At 38.5% G+C, this 8,915-nt stretch overlaps 1 non-coding gene across 1 annotated transcript; it reads left to right on the plus strand.

Annotated features, from left to right (window-relative positions):
- Positions 1 to 438: 438 nt before the first annotated feature.
- On the plus strand, positions 439 to 544 carry LOC112814157 (U6 spliceosomal RNA). The gene has a single exon (XR_003205691.1). It is a non-coding gene; the product is annotated as a U6 spliceosomal RNA (small nuclear RNA).
- The last annotated feature ends 8,371 nt before the right edge of the window (positions 545 to 8,915 follow it).

The following is an 8,915-nucleotide window of genomic DNA, read 5'->3' on the forward strand; positions in this document are numbered from 1 at the left end:
TTCAACTTTCTTACTTCTTAGTTATGAGAATTTTCTTGTATGTATGTAATATTTATGAAAATTGAATGAGATGCTGTGGCTGTCAGAGAAAATAAATGTAAACAAGATATTACCCTAATCTTGGTTAGAAGAATCACCAACAAGGAAATGGGAGATTGAAATCCCACAGCTACTTGTTTGTTTTTAAAAGTCTGACTTAAAAAAAAGTCTGACCTTTTTTCAGCTTTGAGATATAATTGATAAAAAACACTCATAAGTTTAAGGTGTATGATGTGATGATTTGATATGTGTATATATTGGTAAATTTTTACCACCATAAGGTTAGTTAACACATTCTTTACCTCATGTTATTACCATTTTGTTGTTGTTTTTAAGGTGAAAATATTAAAGCTGTATTCTCATAGCCACTTGTCCATAGCTTTTTAAACAAAAGGGTAAGTGCTCACTTTGGCAGCACATATACTAAAATTGGAATGACACAGAGAAGATTAGCATGCCCCTGTACAGGGATGACACAAAAATTCATGAAAAGTTCCGTATTTTTGAGCCCTGGGTGATGTATGGAATTGTTGAATCACTATATTGTATACCTGAAACTAATACAACACTGTATGTTAGGTATACTGGAATTTAAAATTAAATTAAACTGAATTAAAAAAAAATAAGAGGGTAAAATACAAGCGCAAGGTCACTTCCAGGACCTAGGATAAGATGAAAACCTCTCTGCAGGTGGAACAATGAAGAAGGATACTCAAAGCAGCAGAGAGACATGCATTCTAACAGGTGTGCAAGAATAATGAATAAGAAGGGATGAGGGGTGATGCAAAGGACTAGAGACACAGGAGAAAGAACGAGGAATTAAATTTAATAAATTTATTAAATTCCAAATAAGGAATCTCACTAGCCTCTTTCTGTTCATTCTCCTCAAAACAACTGTAGATCAGAGCCTAGGATATTATCTTCAGAATAAATGAGACTTAGACTGTCCCAAGTTTCACCAGAAAGAATTCAGTTTCAATTGATTTTATATACTTTAGAAAAAATAGATGTGGTGGAGCTCTGCAAGTTTTAGCAATTGCCTAATAAGTTCCCTAGCCTATTTCAAATTCAATATACAGTATTTCTGGAAAGTATTAAGTATGATAATTATACTGCCCATATATTTCCCTTTAATGTTTGCTATAACCAAAAGAAAATTAATGCAAGAGAAGAAATATAGATAATAATACTTTTCTTCTTAAGACATATCTCTCGAAGAGAGATATCCTGGGCACCAGCTATAAATTACTGTACCCATTTAAAGTGTTATAAAAATAAAAACTGGTAGGTAGTGAATGGAGATTTGTGCTACACAGACTGTAGTGCAGAAATAACTAGCTTCTCACAATGGGGACATACCCATTTACACAAAATAATTTCAAGTTATTTTTTTTTCTTTATTTGACACAGCAATGTTGTCATGACCTTCATCCACACTGTGGGTTTGGGTAATATTTTCATTTATATCTTCTCTCCATGGGGATAAATGGTTCTAACCTTGAAATCCCAGTTCCTATGTGAAAAATAACTTTATAAATACTTCAAACACTTACATTTTCAGCAACAAATGTTCCAGTATGAATACAAAACAGCATTTCTGTCAAACACAGCAATACATAACTTGAACTCGGAAGACAGGAGTCCCTATACACACACAGCTCACTGTCGATTCTCAGAAATAGTTTACATATTCTTCAGTGGCATTATGATTATATATATTTCTTATTAGGTGGTGACTGACTTGGGGCTCCTAGAGCTGTTTACTGGCAACTCTAAACATTGGTTGATTCAGCTGTAACCTTTGATATACTTACAGTCATCAATATTAGTTAAATATTTAAAAATCTATCAATTTTATCCACTTATATATTAATTTCACAAACATTCTTTGAAGAGCTATTATTTGCCTGGCACTTTCCTAGACCCAGGAGATAGAAAGATAAATTATACCTGATATCCTTTGCCTTTAAAGGACTCACATTCAAGTAAGAAAAACAAACATGCAAAAATACATTTTATTTCAAAACAACAACTCTGCTGTGACTGTTAGCATGTTATTAGGACTATAATGCCTGTGTGTGTATGTGTTGACACAATGTAAACGCATTGTCTTAACTTGGATTACCTTCAAAGCAGACACTAAGCAGGATTTGGGTTCAAGCAATTTTTTTTTAAAGATTTATTTATTTGGGGGGGGAGAGAAAGAGGTGAGGGAGGGGCAGAGGGAGATGGAGACAAGCAAACTTCCTGCAGAGTGGGGAGCCTGACTCGGGGCTCCATCCCAGGACCCCGAGATCATGACCTGAGCCGAAACCAAGAGTTGGACGCTTAGCTGATACAGCCACCTAGGCACCCCTCAAGTAATTTTTAAAGAAGTAATCACAAGAAGTCCTTGAAGTCAGTGGCCTCTAGGGAAGAACTAAATGATTTGGATAGAACTTTAGGATATCCCATCATTACCTGAAGGGTTTGGTGTAGCACACAGATGGTTGGGCTCCACACCCAGAGCTTCTCATTTAGTAGGTTTGTGATGCAATACAAGGATTTGCATTTTCAAATTCCTACTTGACACTGAGACTGAGGGTGTCCACACTGCATTTTAAGGACCACTGATGTGGCAGGTATGAGCAGGGCATAATAGTCATGTGCACATACATTCAGATATTTTTGATGTCCTTGTTCTTACCCAAACATCACAATTTCCTCATGTTTTCAGCCATTTATTGCATCAACAATGGAATGTGTATGAGTTTTAGCCATGCAAAAACCTGGAAGGCTTTGCCCCCTCATTAACTAGTTATTAACCAGGTGACTACATCCAGGTGGTTAATTAGAAAATATTGGACTGATACCATGCACTCATTTTATTTTTTCTGGGATACCTGTAGCTATAAACTAAATGTCCATGTTGGGTTTGAGAGGAGCAGGGTGCAAAGGTTACATTTATTGTATGAAAAATGTCCTCTTGGATAATTCATGTGATATAGCTCTCAGCTGCTTATCTAGATCAGGATGAGCGAGGACTGAAGGTGTGTGTGTGCACGTGTATGTGTATTAATAATATGTGCATGTATAGCAGGAATAACTATTTTGTGTTCATAAATATTTGATAAAATTCTTCCAAGCATGAAATCGGAATTTTCTCTGCACCAAGCAAAGTATTTCCATGAGGTTCATGGAGCTGGGATAAAAACAGAAGTCTCATAAAACAGTTTGGCAAAATAACCAGATATATACCTTACTGCCTTTGAATAAAGAACATTTTGTGTAGAAAGCTTTCCACTTTGGTTCTTGCCTGTGATTACACTACAGGTAAAAAAAAAAATGCCACTTATGGAGGGACATTTTTAAAACAAAATGAATGTTCGTACTTATGTGGGGAGCATAGTAACAAAGAAATGTATTTAACTGCAGAATGCTATTTGTTTCCACAGAATGCACATGCAATTTTCTATTCTGAGTGCACATTTAAATCCACATAAAAAGGGCACTTTATTTTCCAAGGACACTGAGTGGAATAATGTAAACTGACTAAAAAGAGATGAACTCTACCTTCTGCATGTACTCTGGGCCTTTAAAGGCCTCAGAATTAGGAGAGCTAACTAGATGATTTCAACTGTATGATCTGTTCGTTCTAATATAAATTTTAGATGGTAAGGGGTCTGTGATAACTATCTTCTCACTGAATATTTAATTATCTCAATAAAATGTACATGGGAACAATATGTAATAAAACATTTGAACAAGATATTTAGAGTCTCTTGACTTGAAACATCAATGTGCTATATCTCTTAAAGTCCATAGGCTAAGAAGCTAAAGAATAGAATAAAATTTCTCTTATTATTAGCTGCACTTAAATAACACAGCTTAAATATTGGCCTGAAAAATAGAATTACAGTCTTCTTCGGATCAACATATATGTACTAAATAAAACTTCCCTCTCCAAATCTTATTTTAAAATCAATTTCTTGCTTGTATGACTGAGTCTCTTTCTTTTTGCGGGAACACTACTTATTCCAGTGCCCTAGTTTTCAACCATTTGTTGTATTCCTATTCAATCATATGCCTCAAACCCCATGTTCTTTAAAAGAAGCCTTTGTGATCTGCCATCCCTTTTCTGGTTTTCCCGGGGTTCCACATAGGCCAGGTTTTTAAAAGCCAGGTATATAGAAAACATCATTGGTCTTTCATGTACTATTGAGAACTATAGCCAGCAAAGGGGAAGAAGCAGGGAGGAGGTGACACAAGTCATTGAATGCAGATTCATTCAACAATCGTCAAGCTCCTGCTCTGAGTTGCTGTCAAGAGTCTTCTGTGTGGGGTGCCTGGGTGGCTCAGTTGGTTAAGCGACTGCCTTCGGCTCAGGTCATGATCCTGGAGTCCCGGGATCAAGTCCCACATCAGGCTCCCTGCCCAGCAGGGAATCTACTTCTCCCTCTGACCCTCCCCCCTCTCATGTGCTCTCCCTCTCTCTCTCTCTCAAATAAATAAATAAAATCTTAAAAAAAAGAGTCTTCTGTGTGTGTTAGTTTCTTCAATCCAGACAGCAGCCCTTTGAGTTTGTTATCTCCTTGCAGTACAGTCATTAATGTGTTCATGCCTGTTCAAACTGCTTCCTCTCTCCAAACACGCTCTTTCCTTTTGCCTTACTCCCACAGCCAGCCCTTCAACCCTAAAAAAAAATCAGCTCCAACTTCAAGACCCACTCCAAGTGTCCTTTCCTTTAGGAAACCTTGTCTGTTCTACTTCCCAATATGAATCATTCTCTACTGCGCTCAGTGAACATCGTTTAAATCTCTATTACGGCACTTACCAGTTTGATTATAGTTCATAGCATTTGTACCTGCTACTCCACAAAGTCTATAAAGCATTGGGGGAAAAATATTAGAAAATGATGTCTCTTTCTTATTAGCTAACAAGGTATGAAGTGCTTCCACGGACTGCCATCTTCTTTGTAAGTCAGTTGTGCTCGGTTCAACAAATATTTATTGAATACCTACTGCTGTTCTAGGAATTGAGATAATCCCCAAGAACTCAAAGGTGGATTAACATTGAGCATTGAGGAGTGACAGGTGTATATGCAGGCTATTTCATAGACCAGAAATACGGTGGAGTTTTCCTGAGCAAGAAGTGTTATATATCCTGACACAAGAAAGTAGGGTAGAGTCTGCACTGGAAGAGCGAGTGTCTTTACCAAATCTAGGTATCAGAAGGCATAGGGAGGAAAAGAAGTCACTCCTGGTCGAGTGTGAGAGTCAGCCTGCACCCAGGATATACCAAAAGAGCTGTGGACTGAGGTTTCATGAAGATCTTATAGCTAAAGATAAACATTACCCAGTGATAAACGACTGCCTTGTCAGTAAAATCAAAGAAGTCCTAGGCCACTGAAATGCTTTTATCCAGCAGAAAGAAATCATAGCAGGTACCAGTTTGCCAGGTTTCAGGAACAATGGCCAGCTGAGGCCCACTCAGTCCAGTCTCCACTGATGGTCAGACCACCTCTGTACCTGACAGTGGAGTTAAATGTCTTTCAAGACAGACCTATTCCTTGCTCCATTTTCCAGTGTTGTTTTCTCATCATAGGAGGGATTAAGTCTAGCCATTTGGATTGGATAAGTACCCTGCAGCTTGGGTAGTACAATGCCATATGATAGCAAAAGGCAGAGTAAAAATCATTTAATTTGAATTGGGAAACATTAAGGTTAACAGGCAGTGAACTGGGAAAAGGTAGCTGCATAATGTTATTGGTGATTAAGCCAGACTCGTAATATTTAAATGCTACCAAACATTTACCCAGTGCTCTTCCAAAATCTTTGTTCAAATGAGAACATTTCTTTTTTTTTTTTATTTTTTTATTCTTATGTTAATCACCATATATTACATAATTTCTTTTGGTGTACTGTTCCATGATTCATTGTTTGTTCATAACACACAGTGCTCCATGCAGAATGTGCCCTCCTCAATGCCCATCACCGGGCTAACCCATCCCCCCACGCTCCCCCCCTCCAGAAACCTCAGTTTGTTTTCCAGAGTCCATCATCTCTCCTGGTCCGTCCCCCCCTCTGACTTACTCCCCTTCATTCTTCCCCTCCTGCTATCTTCTTCTTTTTCTTTTTTCTTAAAATATGTTGTTTTATTTGTTTCAGAAGTACAGATCTATGATTCAACAGTCTTACACAATTCACAGCGCTCACCGTAGCACATATCTTCCCCAATGTCCATCACCCAACCACCCCATCCCTCACACCCCCGACCACTCCAGCAACCCTCAGTTTGTTCCTGAGATTAAGAATTCCTCATATCAGTGAGGTCATATGATACATGTCTTTCTCTGATTGACTTATTTCACTCAGCATAACACCCTCCAGTTCCATCCACGTCGTTGCAAATGGCAAGATCTCATTCCTTTTGATGGCTGCATAATATTCCATTGTGTATATATACCACTTCTTCTTTATCCATTCATCTGTCGATGGGCATCTTGGCTCTTTCCACAGTTTGGCTATTGTGGACATTACTGCTATAAACATTGGGGTGCACGTACCCCTTCGGGTCCCTACATTTGTATCTTTGGGGTAAATACCCAGAAGTGCAATTGCTGGATCAAATGGTAGCTGTAATTTCAACTGTTTGAGGAACCTCCATACTGTTTTCCAGAGGGGTTGCACCAGCTTGCATTCCCACCAACAGTGTAGGAGGGTTCCCCTTTCTCCACATCCCCGCCAACATCTGTCGTTCCCTGACTTGTTAATTTTAGCCATTCTGACGGGTGTGAGGTGGTATCTCATTGAGGTTTTGATTTGGATTTCCCTGATGCCGAGCGATGTTGAGCACTTTTTCATGTGCCTGTTGGCCATTTGGATGTCTTCTTTGGAAAAATGTCTGTTCATGTCTTCTGCCCATTTCTTGATTGGATTATTTGTTCTTTGGGTGTTGAGTTTGATAAGTTATTTATAGATTTTGATACTAGCCCTTTATCTGATATGTCATTTGCAAATATTTTCTCCCATTCTGTCGGTTCTCTTTTGGTTTTGTGGACTGTTTCTTTTACTGTGCAAAAGCTTTTTATCTTGATGAAATCCCAATAGTTCATTTTTGCCCTGGCTTCCTGTGCCTTTGGCGATGTTTCTAGGAAGAAGTTGCTGCGGCTGAGGTCGAAGAGGTTGCTACCTGTGTTCTCCTTTAGGATTTGGAAGGACTCCTGTCTCACGTTTAGGTCTTTCAACCATTTGGAGTCTATTTTTGTGTGTGGTTTAAGGAAATGATCGAGTTTCATTCTTCTGCATGTGGTTGTCCAATTTTCCCAACACCATTTGTTGAAGAGACTGTCATTTTTCCACTGGACATTCTTTCCTGCTTTGTCAAAGATAAGTTGACCATAGAGTTGAGGGTCCATTTCTGGGCTCTTGATTCTGTTCCATTGATCTATGTGTCTGTTTTTGTGCCAGTACCATACTGTCTTGATGATGACAGCTTTGTAATAGAGCTGGAAGTCCGGAATTGTGATGCCGCCAGCTCTGCTTTTCTTTTTCAGTATTCCTCTGGCTATTCAGGGTCTCTTCTGGTTCCATACAAATTTTAGGATTATTTGTTCCATTTCTTTGAAAAAAGTGGATGGTATTTTGATGGGGATTGCATTGAATGTGTAGATTGCTCTAGGTAGCATTGACATCTTCACAATGTTGGTTCTTCCAATCCATGAGCATGGAACGTTTTTCCATTTCTTTGTGTCTTCTTCAATTTCTTTCCTGAGTATTTTATAGTTCTCTGAGTACAGATCCTTTGCCTCTTTGGTTAAATTTATTCCTAGGTATCTTATGGTTTTGGGTGCAATTGTGAATGGGATCGACTCCTTGATTTGTCTCTCTTCTGTCTTGTTGTTGGTGTATAGGAATGCCACTGATTTCTGTGCATTGATTTTATATCCTGCTACTTGACTGAAATCCTGTATGAGTTCTAGCAGTTTTGGGGTGGAGTCTTTTGGGTTTTCCACATAAAGTATCATATCATCTGCAAAGAGTGAGAGTTTGACTTCCTCTTTGCCCATTTGGATGCCTTTGATTTCTTTTTGTTGTCTGATTGCTGTGGCTAGGACTTCTAATACTATGTTGAATAGCAGTGGTGAGAGTGGACATCCCTGCCGCGTTCCTGACCTTAGGGGAAAAGCTCTCAGTCTTTCCCCATTGAGAATGATATTCGCTGTAGGTTTTTCGTAGATGGCTTTTATGATATTGAGGTATGTACCCTCTATCCCTATACTCTGAAGAGTTTTGATCAAGAAAGGATGCTGTACTTTGTCAAATGCTTTTTCTGCATCTATTGAGAGGATCATATGATTCTTGTTCTTTCTTTTGTTAATGTATTGTATCACGTTGATTGATTTGCAGATGTTGAACCAGCCTTGCAGCCCAGGGATAAATCCCACTTGGTCGTGGTGAATAATCCTTTTAATGTACTGTTGGATCCTATTGGCTAGTATTTTGGTGAGAATTTTTGCATCCATGTTCATCAAGGATATTGGTCTGTAATTCTCCTTTTTGATGGGATCTTTGTCTGGTTTTGGGATCAAGGTAATGGTGGCCTCATAAAATGAATTTGGAAGTTTTCCTTCCATTTCTATTTTTTGGAACAGTTTCAGGAGAATAGGTATTAATTCTTCTTTAAATGTCTGACAGAATTCCCCTGGGAAGCCATCTGGCCCTGGGCTTTTGTTTGTTGGGAGATTTTTGATGACTGCTTCAATTTCATTAGTGGTTATAGGTCTGTTCAGGTTTTCTATTTCTTCCTGGTTCAGTTTTGGTAGTTGATACATCTCTAGGAATGCACCCATTTCTTCCAGGTTATCTAATTTGTTGGCATAGAGTTGCTCATAATAT

This window comes from Callorhinus ursinus, unplaced genomic scaffold, assembly GCF_003265705.2.
Source record: "Callorhinus ursinus isolate GAN/ISIS: 27379988/994484 unplaced genomic scaffold, GSC_fseal_2.0 scaffold52, whole genome shotgun sequence".
Classification (NCBI taxonomy): domain Eukaryota; kingdom Metazoa; phylum Chordata; class Mammalia; order Carnivora; family Otariidae; genus Callorhinus; species Callorhinus ursinus.